The sequence below is a fragment of the Chiloscyllium punctatum genome, chromosome 17, assembly GCF_047496795.1.
Source record: "Chiloscyllium punctatum isolate Juve2018m chromosome 17, sChiPun1.3, whole genome shotgun sequence".
NCBI lineage: Eukaryota > Metazoa > Chordata > Chondrichthyes > Orectolobiformes > Hemiscylliidae > Chiloscyllium > Chiloscyllium punctatum.
In genome coordinates, this window is record NC_092755.1 from 99,112,004 (window position 1) to 99,133,156 (window position 21,153).

Consider the following 21,153-nt stretch of genomic DNA (forward strand, 5'->3'; position numbering starts at 1 on the left):
GAGGGGTGGGGTCTGAGGGCGGAGGTGCGGGATGTGGACGAGATGCGTTGGAGGGCATCTTTAACCACGTGGGAAGGGAAATTGCGGTCTCTAAAGAAGGAGACCATCTGATGTGTCCTATGGTGGAACTGGTCCTCCTGGGAGCAGATACGGCGGAGGCGGAGAAATTGGGAATACGGGATGGCATTTTTGCAAGAGATAGGGTGGGAAGAGGTGTAATCCGGGTAGCTATGGGAGTCGGTGGGTTTGTAAAAAATGTCAGTGTCAAGTCGGTCATCACTAATGGAGATGGAGAGGTCCAGGAAGGGGAGCGAGGTGTCAGAGATAGTCCAGGTAAATTTAAGGTCAGGGTGGAATGTGTTGGTGAAGTTGATGAATTGCTCAACCTCCTCGCGGGAGCACGAGGTGGCGCCAATGCAGTCATCAATGTAGCGGAGGAAGAGGTGGGGAGTGGTGCCGGTGTAATTACAGAAGATCAACTGTTCTACATAGCCAACAAAGAGACAGGCATAGCTGGGGACCATACGTGTGCCCATGGCTACGCCTTTGGTCTGGAGGAAGTGGGAGGATTCAAAGGAGAAATTGTTAAGGGTGAGGACCAGTTCGGCCAAACGAATGAGAGTGTCAGTAGAAGGGTACTGTTGGGGACGTCTGGAGAGGAAAAAACGGAGGGCTTGGAGGCCCTGGTCATGGCGAATGGAGGTGTAGAGGGATTGGATATCCATGGTGAAGATAAGGCATTGGGGGCCGGGGAAACGGAAGTCTTGGAGGAGGTGGAGGGCGTGGGTGGTGTCTCGAACATATGTGGGGAGTTCCTGGACTAGGGGGGATAGGACAGTGTCAAGGTAGGTAGAGATGAGTTCAGTGGGGCAGGAACATGCTGAGACAATGGGTCGGCCAGGGTCATCAGGCTTGTGGATCACGGGAAGGAGGTAGAACCGGGCTGTGCGGGGTTCCCGGACTATGAGGTTGGAAGCTGTGGGTGGGAGATCTCCTGAGGTGATGAGGTTCTGTATGGTCTGGGAGATGATGGTTTGGTGATGGGGGGTGGGGTCATGGTCGAGGGGGCAGTAGGAAGAGGTGTCCTCGAGTTGGCGTTTGGCTTCAGTGGTGTAGAGGTCAGTGCGCCAGACTACCACTGCACCCCCTTTATCCGCTGGCTTAATGGTGAGGTTGGGATTGGAGCAGAGGGATTGGAGGGCTGCGCGTTGTGAGGGTGAGAGGTTGGAGTGGGGGAGGGGGGACGACAGGTTGAGGCGGTTAATGTCCCGGCGGCAGTTGGAAATGAAGAGGTCGAGGGCAGGTAATAAGCCAGCGCATTTGTATTTTTAAAAGTCCTTTTGAGACTTTTGGGGCTCCTTCATTGGTCTCAGAAGCCAGGGGAGAGGCTTTATTATTTGGAGGCTCCTATGTGCAATTCCCAATGCACACTTTCCTGCACTGAGTCAGGAAATAGGAACATGTGGCACAGAGTGTTCATGTCCCTGTCTCTGCCCCTTTTCCTTGAATTGCCTTGTACTGGGAGGATGGAGTGTCTGCTCCTCTTAAAGCTCTAGCACAATTGGCATCAAAACCAGCTGAATCCATGAGGAATTTCACCCTCAATTCCTGGATGAAATTCACCCTGGTTTGGTTTCTATTTGTGAATGAAAAGAAAGAACTCTCACTCATAATATGCTTGCATCTCTGTGGTCTGATGTACAACAACACGTATGTGACCCTTAGTCATTTTAATGCAATGCTAAATGTTGACCTTGTCCCAGCTCAGGTTTGTAGTGACAGAATCCTTAGAAGGAATCAAGGAGACATGTAACAGTACAGTGTGATTGGAAAAAACATGGATAGAGAAAGAAGGCAGAAAAGAGGAGGGAGGAGAGAAAGAGGGACAGTGAACAATTGGATATGGGAAGGAAAGAGAACCAAGGAAAAATGATAGAAACTCTGTAATGTGTACTTTTGGCCTGGGAGCAGTGAATCTGCTTCCTATACTGCATCTTTGCTATGGATATTTAAATGTCTAGATTCATGCCTTAGTAGGCATTCACAAGAACCTGCCACTTGCAATATGTGCTGCTTTACTGTTGCAGTTATATAAAGGGCAGTCACAATTACAGCACATCAAAATTTCATATCTAAAATATCTCACTAAAATAGTTGTGCTGTTGGGGTGACAAAGCAGAAATGTTAAGCAACTAGATATGAACTCTAGCTGCTCCATATATCTTAATATTTAACAAATTACCCTACAACCCATGTGGCAGGACACAGATTTATCTTGAGTCACCTGGGAAGCGAAACAAGTCTGTATCTCCCCCAGATCTTTCAGCGGGATAATGGGCCAGTCCAATTATACCATCATGACGCACATTGTCAGTGGTGCCTATTGTTATACAGATGCATTTGGAACTATAACTGAGCATGCAAAGTTGTACGAACGAGTTCTCCCACACTTTTATGTTAATGATGTAAATAGTTAATGGAGGTTATTGTTCACCAGGATGAAGACAGATTTACCTCTCTCATTACACTATCCATTGTCCTTTGAGTGATGAAGTGCTTCATAATTTCATTTCTAAACAGTCTAATCTCTAATTTTAACATGTTGTCCCCTGATTTTAAGTAGCATAGTGGTAAGGTCACTGTTTTAGCAATTCAGAACCTAATGTTCAGGGGGAATATGTGTTTGAATCCCACTGTGACAGACTGTGAAATTTGAACTAAATAATAACCTGTAATAAACAGCAACCCTAATGGTAATCCTATATCCATTGTTGATCATTGTACAAACCCATTTGCTTCACTCATGCCCGTTAAGGAAGAGAATCTGCTGTCCTTACCTGTGACCCACAGCAATGTGGTTGACTCTTAACTGTCCTCTGGGCAATTAGGGATTGGTAATAAGTCCTGGCCTGGCCAGTGAAACCCACATCTCATGAATAAATAATGAATCAAAAAGCATTATATTACTGTGGAAACCATTAGGAGTACACCAGCTCCTAACTCTGACTAAGTCTTCGTAAGATCATCAGAAGTGATGGTGCTCATAGCGCTCAAATCATTATTTGTATTAATCAAGTATTAAATCACTTAAACGCCCTTTTCAGACCCATATACAAAATAGAATCCCCACAGTGCAGGAAAAAGGCCATTCAGCCCATCAAGTCTGCATCAATCTTCTGAAGAGTATCTCACTCCATTCCCATGACCCCACATGGGGTTTTTAAACATGGCTAACCCATATAATCCCTGCAATTACAGGGCAAATCTTAACTTGGCAATCCACCAAGTGTACATATCTTTGGACTGTGAAAAGAAATCTACACAGAGAGAACTTGCAAACTCCACACAGACTGTTGCCTAGGGCTGGAATTGAACCGAGGGGACTGCAAGACAGCTGTGCTAACCACCGTGCCACCCTTGCACAAACGTGCAAGTGATTTGCACAAACGTTTTTCCAGTAAATTTCCTGGCAGACCATGAAGAGTTTGGATATGTATGGACACTCTTTTTGACATGGGCGTGATATACCCTGACACCAGCACCCGATGACAACAGCTTGGCGTTATTATACTACTTTTGTCTGGGTTTGTCAATGAATGACTCTGACTCTCCCTCTGTTTCGTCCTGTATCATGTCTCTTGCAGGTTCATTTCATCCAACTCGATGTCACAATTAAAACTTCCTTCCTTCGTGGTGTTGCCTTCCCACTCTAATACTCTTCGAATATCTTCAAAATTATATACATAACCTGATAATAACTCAGCAGTGGGCCCGGTATCTCCACCTCCTTCCTTTCCCTTTCCATTTTAAAATTAAAAAAAACACAAGCACATTTGAAATCTTCAATCGCCAGCCTTCTCGGTCTTTTTAATAAAATTCTCATCTTGAAATGATAATCACAAAAGATTTCCTAAAAAATTGTTATCGGGGCTCGAGCCGATGTAATATGCTTGCGTGACATTTGAGGTTTGAGTGGTTGCTTGCTGCCCTCTCTCAGGGGCCGATCTGTTTGTAGCCGTTGGCAATCGTTCAGGCCGCCTGGTGAAATAAATTGATTTTTTATAGCTGCTATGCCGCAGGTTTAATGAATCTGTTAGTAGCTGCTCTCTGCTCAAACTGTCCTGGCCTTCTGTGAACCTTGATTTCATTAAACAGAGAGAGACGAGCTCATCCGTTAAGAAAAAAAGCCACATCTTCCTTACGTGAGATTTTTATCCCTGGGAAAAAAAAACTTCGTTGTGCTTCCTTCCTTAATAGAGTGTACAGCAGCTGCTGGGTTGAAGAAGGCAGCACTGCGTTCTGCACAGGGTTCCACAATGCTGGCAGCTTGGCTCTTTTTGTACGAATATGAATATAAGGAAACCCTTTAAGCCTAAACTCCATTGACAATCCTTCTTCCACTGTGGAATAGTAAAATATAGTAGAATATAGTAAAATATATTTTCCCGGTTATATCTGAATCACTGTAGGAAAAAAAAATGTATCAAATGGTGCACAGATTCTTGTGAAATTATATAATAATTTCACGCGTCCTAAATTTTCACCCATCCTGTCCCCAAAATGTTGACTCAGTTGAACTCCTTCTCTCTAAGTCGCTTGGCCAGCTCCTTTTGAGTGGAATCTTTAATGTCGAGTGGTGGTTGCGCCATAGCTGCCACATGGCTCTGGCTGATCAGATGGCACTCACTAGGGTGAAAGTGAGGACTGCAGATGCTGGAGATCAGTGTCGAGAGTGTGGTGCTGGAAGAGCACAGTAGGTCAGGCAGCATCTGAGGAGCAGGAGAATCGACACTTCAGGCAAAAAACCCTTCATCAGACAACACTCACTGCCTGCCTTGGAAGGATTAACAGACTGATTTTCAACCTGTCTGACCACACACTCCCAATGGCTATCAAGTCTGAAGCTGGGATTTGAAGTTGGGGCTAGTGGCACAAAGGAAGGGGGCATTGGACCATTGTGCAGAATGGACACATGCATATTACCTGGCACATTAGATGCTTCAGGATGTTTCGCTGGTGTGGCCTCAATCAATTTCTGGCTATAATTATTTGATTATTGAAGATGTGGTCATTATGATCATTGAATTTGCCATGACTCAGTTGGTAGCACTCTTGCCTGTGGGTCAAAAGGTTTCAAGTTCAATCCCTCTCTGGACTTGAACACAGAAATTAAGGCTGGCATTATAGTGCAGGACAGGGGAAGTACCATCCTTCAGATGAGATGTCAAATCAAGGCATAATCTGCCCTCTCAGTTGGGTGTAAAATATTCCACTGCACTACTTTTTAAAGAAGTAGGGATTACCTCCGATCTCCTGGAGAATATTTATTCCTCAATCAACATCGCACAAACAGACTATCTAGTCATGATCACATTCCAGTCTGTAGGATCTTGCCATACACAATTTGGTTGCTGCTATTCATGCATTAAAACATTGAGCTATTTTTGAAGTATAATCAATGGTTATAAAACATTTTGGGATACCCTATGTTTGCGAAAGAGGCTAAATTAATTTACACGTCTCCATCTTTTACTGCATCAGTTGCTAGCTGGCTTGAAGTCAGCTAACAGCATGTTGGAGACTTGCCAATTTTTGTTGCCCATATTTGATACCGATAGTTGTTGTCCACATTAGAGAATTGTTAAATACAGATTTGCATTCTGCTTTATCAGATATTAAGCAGTAATCAACTAGTAGATCAACTGATGCCAGAGAATAGTTCTGACAGAGTATGGATTGACCCTTTTTGTTATGCCTCATGGTTGGTACAAAGTATACCATTAAGAGACATGATCAATGTGCCCTGATGGTTTAAACACTTCAGACTCCATTTTAACTGGAACAAAAACTGAAATTGCTGGAAAATCTCAGGAGGTCTGACAGCATCTATGGAGAGAAATCAGAGTTAATGTGTCGAATCCAGCGATCCTTTTTCAGTACTGATAGTATTTCGTAAAAGATGGTATTTATACTGATGGCAGGGGAGGGATGAGAGGATAGACAGAGATGGAGTTCAGAGAGAGAGAGAAAGAAAATGACAGTTGACAGACAAAGGGATGTGTAAGACAAAGGGAAGGAGAAAAGATGATAATATGGAAAATAAGTAATGAAAATATTTAGTTTAAAGCATAACAGATCTAGGAGTGTGCAGATGGGTAAAGGATGTGGAAGATGGTGTTGAGAGTGTAGTGCTGGAAAAGCACAGCAGGTCAGGCAGCATCTGAGGAGCAGGAGAATCGATGTTTCATGCATCAGCCCTTCATATTCCTGATGAAGGGTTTATGCCCAAAGTGTTGATTCTCCTGCTCCACGGATGCTGCCTGACTTGCCGTGCTTTTCCAGCACTATACTCTCAACTTTGATCTCCAGCATCTGCAAGTTGTCACTTTCTTCATGGAAGGTGGTGTGTCAGGCACTAAATATAATCGAAACTCAACATTGAGCCCTAAAGGCTGCAGGCTCCCCATACTGTTCCTTCAGCTTGTGCTGGGCTAGCTGGAGCATTGCAGCAGACCAGAGACAGAAATGTTGGCCAGGGAGCATGATGGTGTGTTGAAGTGGCAGGGAACTGGAAGCCTGTGGTTGTTTTTACAGACTGAACATAGGCATTCTGCAAAGTGGTCACCCAGTCTGCATTTTGTCTCCCCAGTGACTCTCTAACTCTGTTTCCTCTCCACAGGTGCTGCCACATCTGCTGAGTTTCTCCAGAAAATTCTGTTTTTGATTCAGAGCTTCAGCGTCTGCAGTTCTTTATTTCATTTTTACTCCATTTTAACTGGGGCCACTTGAAGCTTGACACATTTGTAAATGCACGCTACACTTTGATACTGAATAGCCTACTCACTGAAGTTCCTGTATTTGTAATGTATTTATATCAGGACCTCTAATATTCCATTAAATCTTTCAGTACCAAATTACCCACAACTAGTGCATAAGCATGTACAAATGTACAAATATCTGCTAGAGGCTAAGTCTGGACCATTGTGGTTCCATCAAGTATGCATTTTTCCTTTCTTGTGCATAAAGTTTGTTTTAAGTTCTCGATTTTTCCAAAGTGTGTCAGCAGCAAGTAAACAACAAAACTAAATATAACACAGAGCGGTAAACAATCAGCTATATATGTCAGGCAATCAGTTATCTCTTCAAATCCAATATAATCCAAATCAATTTACTCACACATAATCACAGTTCCTGCTTTTTCTCCATACTCAATTTGACCTCCAGGACTGGAGGAAGGGGTGTGGGACTGTAGGAGGTAGTGGGGGGTTGATGGTGTTTGTTCGGGGTGGGGAGAATGATATTGATCAGAGCTCAGGTGGTTTAAGATCAGTTTCATCTTATCCTGGTGATAGATTTCATGCATTTGTAGATTAATGGAACACACAGAAGAATTATTAAACAGAACATAACTTTTCTCTGAGATATTTTGAGTAATAGATGAAATATCAATAATGGTTTTAGTTCAAGTTACAGGCTTCAGGATTATATTGTGTCAAGACACAAAGAAGTTTGCAACATAGTGAGGGAGTGCTAATGATAATTAAAATTTTAATAACATAAACATACATTATAAAAGAAACCTGGATATTAATGGACTTGGTAAGTAAGCCAGATGCTTAGCTTATGTGGGCATATTATCATGTGAAAGATGGCTCTTTGTTTTACAAATAACAGGACTGAAGATCATGGGGAAGATGACAGGAAGTTGCATCTACAGACAAAGGTACCACAAATTGTAATACATTTTATAAAAGTGATCAGTAACTGAACTGAGGGCCGTCTGCCTTCACAAATGGCCATTAAAGATCCTGCGCGATTATGTTGATGCAGAGCAGAGAGTTCATGCAAATTGTCCGCCACATTTCCTTCATTATAATAGTGAATACACTTCAAAAGTACTTTCTTGACGGTAAAAGACATTGCTGTGTTGAGATCATGAAAAACACTGCAGAACTGCAAGTCATTTTTAAAGTAAATGAGGAAAGTGCCATCTCACTTCAGTACTGATTTCTGCTGCAGTATTTGAGTGTACTTGTTCTGCACTAAGTAAGCCTTTCTATGTGGATCAGAATACAGTGTAAGATGAGCAGCTGAGCCTTGAAGCCAGAAAGACCAGCGTCACCTCTTGACCTCTGAGGCAGCAGGACAGTGCAATCACTATCCTCTTTATCACAAGATTAAAAAATAACCTTTTTAAAATTATTCTTTATCATTATCTTTTGATTCTTGCTGCAAAGTTTTGTGCCTGGATGTCAGACCATGACAAATGCAAGCTTAGTTATGATGCTTCTCTGGTAGAACAGCCCAGCAGCAGTTACCATCTTGAACAAAGGACCAGGTACCATCCACTTTCCCTGGCTGGGCATAAAGCATCTTTTTAGCATGCCACAGAAAAGAAAAGAGGGCAAGTCAGGAATGAAGTCAGCACAGGGAAAGCTGGAGAAATTCAGCAGTTCTGGCAACACCTGTGCTGAAAGAGAGACAAAGTTAAAATTTCGAGTCTGGTATGACTTCTTCAGAACCCTACAGTTACAAATGAAATCTTCCCAAGCTTTTTGCCATTTTGTGAGCATGTGTTAATCACAGGTTCCTTTTTCACACTTTGCCCAATTACCATCTGAACTGGCATAAATGAAAATCTATGGCAGTGTCTCCTGCGGAAAACTGAAAAGAAAATTAGGATGAGGGGGGTGAAAGGAGGGCGATGTTGGGGGGAGTCAAACCTCCTTTAAACTCTGTAAAGGCTTTCGCTTTAAGAAGTGCAGCTGACAGATGTTTTATTCTCTTATCATTGGATGCACGCCTAAATATAAAATGGGCTGACCTGAAGGAATTAGTTTGAACCTACCAATTTGTTCTTGTATTAAAGCCTTCTGTTAGTGCAACTGGAACCATCATTACAATGTGCTCTCACTTTCTAGCAATTTTCCCTTTGTACATGGATTGCAACCAGCAGCTTTATGGAGATAAGAAATCTGAGAACAAATGTACATGGGAGAAACAGAGCAAGAAGGCTGATCTCCCAAGGCAGGGACAAAGGAAGATGAAGGTAAAGCACCTGATGTCTCAGAGGGTCGATACAGCTCAGCTTCATTTAAGTTGTTCTTTATGGTGTGGAAGCAAATATTTTTTCATTAATGTACTGTAGCATAATGATTTTTAAATGACAGCAAATTTATCCTATCATTAGAAGGTATTAGGCACAGGACATTTGATGGTTGATAGTCTATCTTGCTGCGTGGATGTGACATTGTGGCTTTAATTGGCTGAGGTGGCTTGCTTTGTCTACAGCCGAGGGAGTAATAACTTTGAAGCAATCACTCTTGAGTTTGGGAAGGAGCCCTGTGGTGAAAAAAAATCTTCAAACCGCAGCTACCACTGTACAAAGGGATTATGTCAAGAGCCATTCCAAACCCATAATTCATCACTCATCCTTGCAATCACGCTCCTGAGGATTCCTGGATAGCAAAGATAGACGAAGGATTTTTGAAACACAATTTTAAAAATAAGGTCACTGATCGGACCTAGTTTTAATTATTTGTGATGTCACATTTCCTTCTTATGCCACGCAAGGACAACAAACTGCTAAATGTAATTTATCTCTAATCCAAATTGAACATCTGATACAAAGACTCACCACACCGTTTAGTATTGGGTCATATATTTATTGTAAACTCTCTTGCTGACTGATTAGGAGTCTACCATCGTCCTTAGAAGTTGAGATTGACTGAATAGGTTAGTTCAGTGTGTACACTGCTTCTGGTGCCTAAAATAGTTCACTCCAGTATATTCCTCAACACGCTGACAGAATTGCAGATCACTACACTGCAATTCACCAGCTTGGCTAGTTGTTAGCAGCCTGCAGAGTTTAAAGGGTAGGTTGTGTTGTAAGGAGTACAGAATAGACCATTGAAGTGGCAAATTACTAGACAATCACATGCAACCCATTGCCACTTGTTTCATCTGAGCTGGTGTGAATCATCCTCTTGTTGTACACAGTACTTATACCCTCCCTCCTCCAAACATCTTATCATTGAGGACAGAAGATGTGAGTTTCAGTAGATCGAATACAGCCTTTCTCCTTCATGCAAATCAATTAATCAACTTTAAATTCCAGCACTGGTCCATTTCTTTAATGAGATAAGCTTAGAAATTAAAACTGTGCATCCTCGCCTCAAAATAGAATCAATCCTCTTCCATAAGCCCTAGAGAAAAATACTTTGATCGTTCAGGCTATTAGACGAGATTATATTGCATGTTCTTTCCTCACTCAATACTTCTGACCAAAATTCTTGACAGGGTCAATTTCGTTATACGTTATGCAAATCTGTGGCCGCGGATGGGAGGGAAAATGTGAAGGGGAGATGGTTACAGAGGCAGGCAAAAGAGTGCAGTAATTATTTTAAATGAATTCATTGCAATTCAGTCCCAACTCTGACTGATTATAGTAATCCATCATCTTGCACCCCATTGCTGACTTTGAAATCAAATAATCACTTGTTAGTCTTTTACAAAATTAAAACCATTGACTTCACCAATCATTATGGGCAATTATTGGTCACATCTAATTGATCAGTCATCCTCTGAGATCTATTCTACATTGTCAGCATGTCTGTGAGATTATGAAAATTTCATTTAACTCTCACAAGAATGGACTCCAAGAAATAATGGCTTTGTTTTTTGCTGTTTGCCTATTTTTGTTTTAATTTTTTCAGCTTCCTGGCCCTGAAATTTTCGACATTTTAACTCCCTTTCTTCTCTTAAATATATGTGTGGCGGTTGTGTAGAGGAGAGGGTGTGAAATGGTCTGAACTATCCGATTCAACACAGTGATCAGATTCTATCAATTGGGTGGGTACGTGAGGTCCAAGTGACAATTGTCAGTAGAAAAAGGAAATCCCCATCCCTGTTGTATTAATCATTCTTTAGATGCCTTGTTAGCAGAGTGAGAATCTGTGGTCACAGAATTATGAGCTGTTCTTTCTTGCCACCCCAGACTGTTTGGTGCTTGTCTTTAGAGCCGTTGGGATAATTTCTTTCTTAGATGGGGAATTTTCAATCAAACCAAATCAATGTGTAACATAAATATTGACACTTGTGAAAACCATTGAACAATCCCATAGGGCAAGCATCCAATTGCCAATGGAAGTTTTAACATGAAGGCTAGTTAGTAAATTCTGGTTTTAAGCAGTGAAAATAGCAGCTAGTGTGTGACGTGAAGACTAATGTACCTGTAACACAATAAAAAGCTGCTGAACCTCCAAAAAAATTAGTTAAAGACCAAATTCTAACATTCCACTATCAATACGTGAATAAATATAACCTAATATTAACAATAACTTTTTGAAGACCTGCCAAAAAAGTGAACAATTGAAGTAAATAAAATGAATTAGGTTAAATATAGAGGTTAATGATAATTTAATATTCAGGGAAAATCTGCATTAGAAATCAATAAATAATAACTGCAGGAAATAAGTAAGTAATTAAAGTGGATAATGGCAGCATAGACCATGTGTGAGCTGGGTATGTAAAACTATGGACAGTGAGATTGTATTGCATGGCACGTCCTGTAGGAATGCTTAAGGTTTGAGTCATTCTGCTACTGAATTATTGAACTAGGTTTCTCAGACCACATTTGCACCACATGGAATGACACAGGGGCAGTGAAGGAATAAGGTACCTTAACAGTCAGCAGGGCAGGAACTGTCCAGTGTTGATAGGAAGCACAGAAGATAGTCCTACCAACTGTGATAATCTACTTGCTAACCCTGTAGAAATAGGGAAGAAGGATGGTCAGAACTCTAACCAAGGCAATAGGAAAAGACACAATTCAAAGGGATTTTGGGGTGGAATAAAAGATTGAAGTATAAATAATTCAATAATTACAGGAAAGAAGACAGCTTCTGCAATCATAGTTGAGAATTCAAATGAATCTGTTGTGTACCCAGTACTATAATAAGCTGCATTTCAAAGTGGCTGCATAGGAACTCAGTGAAAGCAAAGGGAGGAGATCCTGCTAGAAGAATAAAAAGCAGGGTAAACGGTAATGATTCAGATTACTATTGTAACCAGTTGTATATTGATATAAAGGAAGAGTTGTATTTGTACAGTGCATTTCATGCCAAATGAATGTTCTGAAGTGCTTGAGTAGTTTTTGAAAAGCCGTCACTGTTGTTGTGCAGGAAACACCACAGTTAATTTGCGCACTGCAAGTTCCTACAAACAGCAACACAATAATGGTGAAATAATCTACTTCAGATCAGAAAAATGAATGTATGATTATAAGGCTTCAGTGTATTAGCGTGGTTCTGCTTCTTTGAATATTGACACCAATCCTGGCACAAGACGAGTATGCCAATGAGATAGGCTCTACCCAAAGTAAGCTTAGATCAATATTCAAGTGGAAACATTAAATAAGACTGTAGATAAGACAGTAAGCTAGCAAAGAGGGTGAGAGTACAAATATTATGATTCTAAAGGCAAGAAAATTAAGATGCGAGAAATGAAGGTAAAATAAATGCATGGAAAACACAGAAACAATCGATCACTGTAACACTTAACATGTAGAATGAATGAAAACTAAGAGCATATTATATTGTCTGTGTAATATTGTCCACAAACTGGTAGAACTGAGGAAGTAATCATAATCAAGAGATATTAGAAACACTGGCTTGGTTATTAAGTGGAACAGGTAAATATAGTGGGGAAGGGTTGGCTTGTGGGAGGATGGTGAATGTTTGGTTGGGAAATTTGAAAGTCTGATACAGTGGGGATTTGGCTTATTAGTGGGTGTCTATTAGCCATGTTCTAGGTGGTAGGTAGATTGACAGTATTAGTTACAATGTAGTAAATGTGTATCTTGTAGATAGTACACACTGATGCTCCTCAGCATTGGTGGTGGAGGGAATGAATGTTTGTGGGTGAGGTACCTGTCAAGTGGATAGCTTTGTCCTGAATGATATTAACCTTCTTAGGTGTTATTGGAGCTGCAACCATTCAGGCAATAAAAGTGTATTCCATAACATTCCCAAATTTATTTTGGAGCTTGGTGGACAGGCTTTGGGGAATCTGGAGTAGTTATCTGCGACATGATTTTTGGTCTCTGACTTGTTCTTGTAGCCACTGTATTTATGTAGCCAGCCCAGATCAGTTTTGGTCAATGGTAATGTCCAGGTCAATAATAGTGGGGGATTCAACTCTGGTAAAGTCATTGAATACAATGGAGAAATTGTTAGATTCTCTCTCCTTAAAGATGGTCATTGTCTGGCAATTGTGTAGTACAAATATTGCTTGTTACCTGTTAGCTCAAACCTGGATATTGTCTAGATCTTGATACATTTGGATACAGACTGCTTCACTATCTAAGGAATCATGAATGGTACTGAACATTATGCAATCAACAAATGTCCCCACTTCTGAACTTGGGCGGCACGGTGCCTCAGTGGTTAGCATTGCTGCCTCACAGCACCAGGGACCTGGGTTCAATTCCTGCATTGGGTGACTGTCTGTGTGAAGTTTGCACATTCTCCCTGTGTGTGTGTGGGCTGTGCAGGCCAGGTGAATTGGCCATGCTAAATTGCCCATGGTGTCAGGGGTAAATATAGGGTAGGGAAATGGGTCTGGGTGGGTTACTCTTCAGAGGATCAGTTTGGGCTGAAGGGCCTGTTTCCATACTTTAGGGAATCTGATCTAAACTAATGATGAAGGGAAAGTTATTGAAAATGGCTGGGCTGAGGAACTCCTGGAGCTGAGATGATAGACTTTCACCAACAATGATTAGCTTCCTTTGCGCTACTTTCACCAACAATGATTAGCTTCCTTTGCGCTACTTTCAGTCAACCTCATTAACATATTTAAATTGATAATCTATCCTGCAGAAACAGATTGGCTGCCTGGTCTTTCTCTTATCTGCCATAAAACCCAGACTCCAGGGTTGGAGCTAGTCTCCAAAAGTGCTTGGAATTTTATCTCAATGAACATCTGGATCTTTATTTCCAAACCCATGTACACGTTAAAATTAACTCTACAATGGCTAATAGGACTGGATTTACATTTAAATATTGCAGGCCCTACTGTATTTAAATAGATAGGGAAGGATTAAGAATTGGTGGGGTAGTTGTGTAATGTGGAAATGACATTATGATAGAAATAAAAATGAGCATAACTGCCAAAGATATACAAACAGATTCCAAGTGGATTATGATAAAGTATAGGAAAAGATTGGTCACAATATTAAGAGTCTAAATCAATAGAAAGTGGAATGGGAATTGAAGGAGAAATATGTCGATAAATGTATTAAATTAGTAAGAACACTTGGTTATAAAAGATGTCCCTGACAAAACTGGCAAAGATACCAATTAAAAATGGAGAAGAAGCAACATTTTTCAATGGAGTACAAGGTGCCTTTCTGACCCCATATATATATAAAAGATATTAAATGTATTCTGTTGGTGCACTAATAATAAAATGACAATGAAGATAGGGATGGAGGATGAGTTAGAAAACCTTCCAGTGGTTGACAATAAAATAATAAAGCTGAGGAAGCCAAGGGTAATATTACAAAAAAGTTAAGGTGGGAAGAATAGTGAAACTAACCAAACATAGAGCCTTGACAACATTAGATCCAGGTGGATGGTGCCGGCCCGTTTTCAAATCAACAAGAGAGGAGTTAGCTGAATGACTAGTATTCATGTACAGAGAAAAAAAATCAATTGAAAAAGGTATTAGTGCCAGATGACTGGCAGACAGTAAATGAAATTCCTACTATCAATAACTAATCCAGGAAACTATTGACTAGTTAGCTTAGCACCAGTGATTGGAAAAAGACTGAATCTTTGCTAAAAGATGACATTAAAAGGAAATGCAGAGATAAGAGACTATGGAAAGGAAAGTCAGCATGGATTTTTAAAGGAAGGTCAAGTGTAGCCATTGATTTGTCAGCTGCAGTAACAGATTAAGTAGGCACAAGTAACGTAGTGGATGCGAAACACATGGACTTTCAGAAGGTTTTGATAAGGTATAGTTTAAGAGACTCGCACAGAGATCAATGATGTAGGCTCACCTCCAGAGAGCGTTTTACTGGATGCAGCAATGCTAATGTTATCTCCCATAATATCTGAAACTACATATGGACATTGTGGCATTGATGACTCCTGGTAGATATTTATTACAACTAACTTATGTTCAAACATTACTTTCCACAGACATAAAAGTGTCTGGTCTGTATTAAACTTTGTTTACCACAGATGAACATGCTTATAATAGAGTCATGCTTCAAGTGATCAGAGGCAAGATGGTGTATGAGATCTTTATGCACTCAGGTCACATGCTATCATGCAGTGATGATATCCATGTGTTGTAAAGGCGTACTAACATCCTGACAGTGAGACACATCACAATAGTCATGCTGTGTGGAGTCAAGGGTCAGATTACTAACTTCAGACAGTTATGGAACAGAAATCAGAAAATAGGAGTTAAGGGATGTTTGTCAGCCAAAGCAGAACTTGTGACAAGTTGTTATAATGGGGACCTATAGGTGACTGTGTCCTACAGTATAGATAAATGAGTCAAATGTGGGAAATAGTGCGCTATCAAAAATTGCAGATGATGTGATACTGGGAGCCAAGCTAATAGTGCGGAAGATTACACCAATGTAAAGGAAGTTTTAAACAGGCAAGCAAAATAGCCACACAAATGGTAATTAACTTTGATAGACTAAAATGTGACTGGATTATTTTAGTAAGAGGAACATGGAGGCTATGCATTTCTTAAGAAACTAGGTGGACGAGGGGAGTAAAAGGCTCTGGAAATATATATTGATGTGTTTCCAAAATAGAAATGCAAGTGATAAAACCACAAAGACTGAAAACAAAATATTGCTCATTTTTCGATGAATTGAATTCAAAAGCAGAGGAGTCTTATTCAACATGCATAGAATATAGGGGCACGGTGGCTCAGTGGTTAGCACTGCTGCCTCACAGCACCAGGGACCAGAGTTCGATTCCAGCCTTGGGCGATTGTGCAAACTTCACACAGACATTCTCCCTGTGTCTGCGTGGGTTTCCTCCACGTACTCTGGTTTCCTCCCCCAATCCAAAGATGTGCAGGTTAGGTGAATTGGACATGTTAAATTGCCCATGGTATTTAGGGATGTGTAGGTTAAGTGCATTAGTCAGGGTGATCTAGAGAAATAGGACAGGGGAATGGGTTTGGGTGAGTTACTCTTCGGAGGGTTGGTGTGGACTTGTTGGGCTAAAAGGCCTGTTTCCACACTGTAGGGATTCTATGATGATTTCTATGAACATTGGAAGACCACACTTATTATATTGTTTCTGGCACAGTTAGTGAGACAGCTTGTTTTTGATGCAGAGTAATGCCAACAGTGTGGGTTTAATTTAGTTACTGGCTAAGATCAACATGAAAGTCCTGCCTTCTCAACTTTGCCCCTTATCTGAGAAATGAAGAGGAATCTTGCCTCATTTTAAGTCATCAGTTGTTTCTCTCCAATGAGTGAGTGGAACTATGGTGAGTTTACCTTCACGTTACTGTTTGCATTTCTGGTCTTTATACTGTAAGCATATCAAAGCACCGAAGATAAAAGCAGCAAAAATATTTGTAAGGCTATCACTCAAGTTAGGCCTAGCTGTTGATCAGTTCGGTGAAAGTGAGTGCTGCAGATGCTGGAGATCAGAGTCAAGATTAGAGTGGTGCTGAAAAAGCACAGGTCAGGCAGCATCCGAGGAGCAGGAAAATCGATGTTTCGGGCAAAAGCTCTTCATCAAGAATTGACCAGTCAGCCCTGTTGCCGTGTTGCAAGATGCATTTCACCCTGAGTTGAATTAACATGTTTGCATTTAATGATTTTGCCATTGGTGAATCCCCACATTCTGTATTCTGGAGGGTTACCATTGACTACAAACTGACAGGACCAGCCATAAGAATGCTGTAGCTACAGTAGCGGGAAAGAAGCTGTGAATTCTGAGGTGCGCAACTCATCCCCTGACTCTCCAAAACCTGTCTACAATATACAAGAAGGTAAAAACAATGACTGCAGATGCTGAAAATCAAATACTGGATTAGTAGTGCTGGAAGAGCACAGCAGATTTCGCTGCTCGTTGGATGCTGCCTGAACTGCTGTGCTCTTCCAGCACCACTAATCCAGTACAATATACAAGAGACAAGTTCAGAGTGAAATGAAATATTCCCCATTCACCTGGATGAGTGCAGCTTGTGCAGCATTCAAGAAACTCCACATAATTGAGGATAAAGCAGCCTACTTGATCAGCACCTCATGCACCAACTTCAACATTTGCTCCCCCTATACCGACACATAGTGGCAGCAGTGTGAATAATCTACAAGACGCACTGCAGCAATTCGCCAAAGTTCCTGTGACAGCACCTTCCAAAGCCACCTGAAAGGACAAGGGCAACAGATGCTTGGGAACATTGCCACTAACAAGTTCTCCTTCAAGTCATTCCATTCTAATAAGCTACTATGTCAAGTTTCTTTGATTGTTGCTGGGTCAATATCCTGGGATTCTCTTCACAGCAGTGCTGCAACCGTACTTGACCCCAGATAGACAAGGAGTTTCGCTCACCAGTATTTTTGCCAGGGTGTTGGAAATGGGCTACAAATGAAAGCCTTGCCTGTGATGTCCACATCCCACAGAAAAATTATGAAAGTTAACAATGTATCTTAGAAACGCTTTTGACAACATGAGTACAATTTTATTCAAAGTTATTTCTCAAAGTCAGCTTAAGCAACAAAATATATTTGTCAGCTTGTCACCTGTATATTTCTCGTTCCAATTGCTACCATTTTGCTCATGGGACGTAAAGGCCAATGCGACTTCTTCCTTTTTGAGTTATGTTTTTCACAGGAGCTTAGGCATTAGACTGACGTTCCCAAGTGCTCTGAGCTGTCTTGACTCTTCCAAAAACTGTCAACATTTGAATTCTCTTTTAACATGAAGTGGAAAAAGCTCCTTTTTTTTTCTTTCATATTTCATTATTCCTCAAGATAATATAACTGCAGGAATTTTTACAATGCTCACACCATAATGGCTCTCTATTTCTCCCTTTCTCCACATTCCATTCTTACTCTATTTATTTGTACACACCATATTTTTAATTTTTTTTAATTTCACCTTTTTTTAATGTCCACATTTTCATTGCTCCCTTGCCTCCCTACTTTTGCCCTATCTTTCCTTTTCACTTAGTCATTTCACCTCTCCTTCTCTCTGTTGGTAGCCCTTCTCAACTCATTAAAGAGTTCAATTGGATTTTTTCTCCTTTGTGAGTGGTCAGGTTCCCACTACGAATGCCCATATTAGAAACAAGGCTAGTAAAATTGAAAAGCATTGCTTAGCATTTCCAGCTAACTGGAACCCAGGTTGTAATACATAAAGACAATGAATAAGGAAGTGTTCATTGGAATTTGGCAGCTCAGTTACCATGATGCATTCCTTGACTCAAAACAAAGTGTCACTATTCCTGGCTGTTATATTACAGAAGACATGAGGTCTCAGCTCTTGGCTCACCACGGCAGTACAGCTACATAAGGCACTCACGATCTGACCCCATTGACTGAGTCCCTGCAGAGCTCTATTGAGCATGCTCAGAGCTTGATGTGAGGCTCAAAAGCTTTTCAACACTCAGATCTGCTTGGAGGACTCCCTGAAGTACTCTGTAGAGATAGTGTTGTAAAGTACTACTCAGACCTACTCCAAGAAAGTCACACATTGCCCAAGACACGGGTTTGTCTGGGCTTAAGCCAACTTCCTCGAATATCTGCACTTAAGATAGCAAAGTTGACAATTGTGTGCTCTCAATAAATGCTGAATGGCATGAATATCTAATCTTCTCCAACATAATGTTTTTATTATTTCTATAGCACTGTTTATTCAATTATCTTTAACTGAGTTATTAACAGTAAACACAAAATATTAAATGATATCTTGCTGGAAAGAGGATTGTATTGGCATTTTGGTGTGGCTGCTGAAAATCAGCAACATTTAATTAACCCCTCACATCAGTGGTCCAAACATTCAGGTGGATAAAAGAATGCCCGAAGTAAATGAGCCAGCAATAAGTAAAGGATGACTGTACTTTCTGATGTCTCAGGAATCCGTGAGTCACTATAACATAATATGACAGCATTTACAGCATAGAAAGAGGCCATTCTGCCCTATAGGTCCATGCCAGTGCTGATGCTTCAGATTGACTTTCTCCCGCCTTTCTTCATCTAAACCTGTCAGCATAGCCTTATGTTGTTTTCTCCTCATACGCTCATCTAGCTTCCCATGATGTGCATCTATACTATTGAAATGTTCCACAATCTAATTATTTTTGGATATAGATGTTGCTCCTGTATTTTGTAATGTATTTAATAGAAACAAGATTATACTTTTTTCCCCAAGTCCCACAAACCTATAACCTCTACCAACATGAAGGTCAAAGGCAGTCGATGCATGGGGGTGAATGGGTTATCTTGGATCTGCATTGTAATTCCTTCACTATTGCCGGCTTGAAAACTTGAAAATTGCCATCAATTAACACTCTATAGTTACCTATACCGGTCTGGCTGTGATAGTTCAAGAAGGCCATCTTCTCAATGACAATCAGGGATAGGCAACAAACCAGGAAGACCATTTGCTTCTGTCTCTCTGGCAGTGTGACTTTCTCCCCTTACATTAGTCCAACTTTCCACATCCTGAAACTCTGATATTCAGACCTGACTGCTCTAATCATGAATTGGTTTAGAAGACAATAAATTAACCAATGTCAGTGGAAATACTTGAAGTGCTGTGCAATAGGTTATGATGTTCTAGATATTAGCTTATATTTGTTCATTGTCTACACCAATAGTGCTCTCACTACCTTGCTGTTCTTGAGCACTGTTATTGCCATGAACCCTGATGCAATGTTTGCATCCAGCACATTCCATTAAAGCTGTTATTTCCCTGTGAGGCTGCGTTTTGTCCCTGTTTCTCTTTGAAGTTACCTGAACCTTGGATTGTGATGAACAGAGATGAGCAGTTGTTTTTATGATCACCTGATTTCTGACACTGGGCAAAATTAAAGAGGCCAAGAGGTTTCTTAAGGCTTCAAGCAAATATAACAGTAAGTGCTCACATCCAGATTGTCTCCAAACTTCAGTGTTTTGCGTATCCCGCTCATTGCTGTCATATCCAACAGCCCTCTTTGGTCTTCATCTTGCTTGTAGATACTCCAAAGGGAAGGTTATGAAATTGTTTCATTCCCATGGTCCGCAACACCAACATATATCAAAAGTCAAATGTGGCTGAGTTGTTAAGGCTAGCTAGCTGGCTAGATCCAATTTTTGAGAGTGGGAATCTTCCACTTGCATTCCAAGGAGTGAAGATACAAATGAAGTTCATCTTGTTCCAATGTTCCTTCTACTGCCTAGTCTTGCTCAATGGGGCAGATAGTGGCCATTAATCTGTTTCTAAACCAGTCAGCCTGGCTTTCAACTTGTCTGCTCACTGACACTGTGTTAGTACTTTTATTTTGAAATGTCGAAGCTGGACGTTCTCCCAATCTTTTATCTTTCATGCCAGTGGCAATGAAACAAGCTTACTTATTCCACATGTCCTTTAATAACCCCAAGACAAACGAATCCATGGCTCCATGGAACCTGTGCCTTGGAGCTCCAGTCAAATATGGATCTCTCACAAACTGCCCCCATGCAATAAAGTTTCATTTAAGCATTGTAAATTGTGATATGATTTACTTCCTAAAATAGTGCTCCTCTGTCAAAGGGGTTGCTTTCTTTAAATTCAAAAATGATTAAATTGCCATCTCCAAGTTTTGAGAGCTTAAGGTCCATTCATGCAAGGGAAAAAAGTTTGTTTGATGGATAAATTTTTATTAACCCAGATTATAAACACTTGAGACCATTCAATAATGCCCCAGCTCATAGACTATATTCGCATAATTCCCAATCAATCACTCACTTGGTTGAGTGTGGCTGGAAGACAATAATTTAAAATGGAGTATCCTAACTCTGTCAATGGCCATCTGGGTGAACCTGAACCTGAACTGTCCTAAACCAATGTCCACAAATGAACACTTTCTGACAGAAACTGTTTCTCTCCCCAAGATACTGCTTGATTTGATAAGGTTTTCTAGCCT

At 40.8% G+C, this 21,153-nt stretch overlaps 1 long non-coding RNA gene across 1 annotated transcript in view; it reads right to left on the bottom strand.

The window, feature by feature from the left end:
- LOC140487713 (uncharacterized) overlaps positions 1 to 21,153 on the bottom strand; it is a 131,289-nt gene that overhangs the window by 44,876 nt on the left and 65,260 nt on the right. The gene's annotated exons all lie outside the window — the stretch shown is intronic.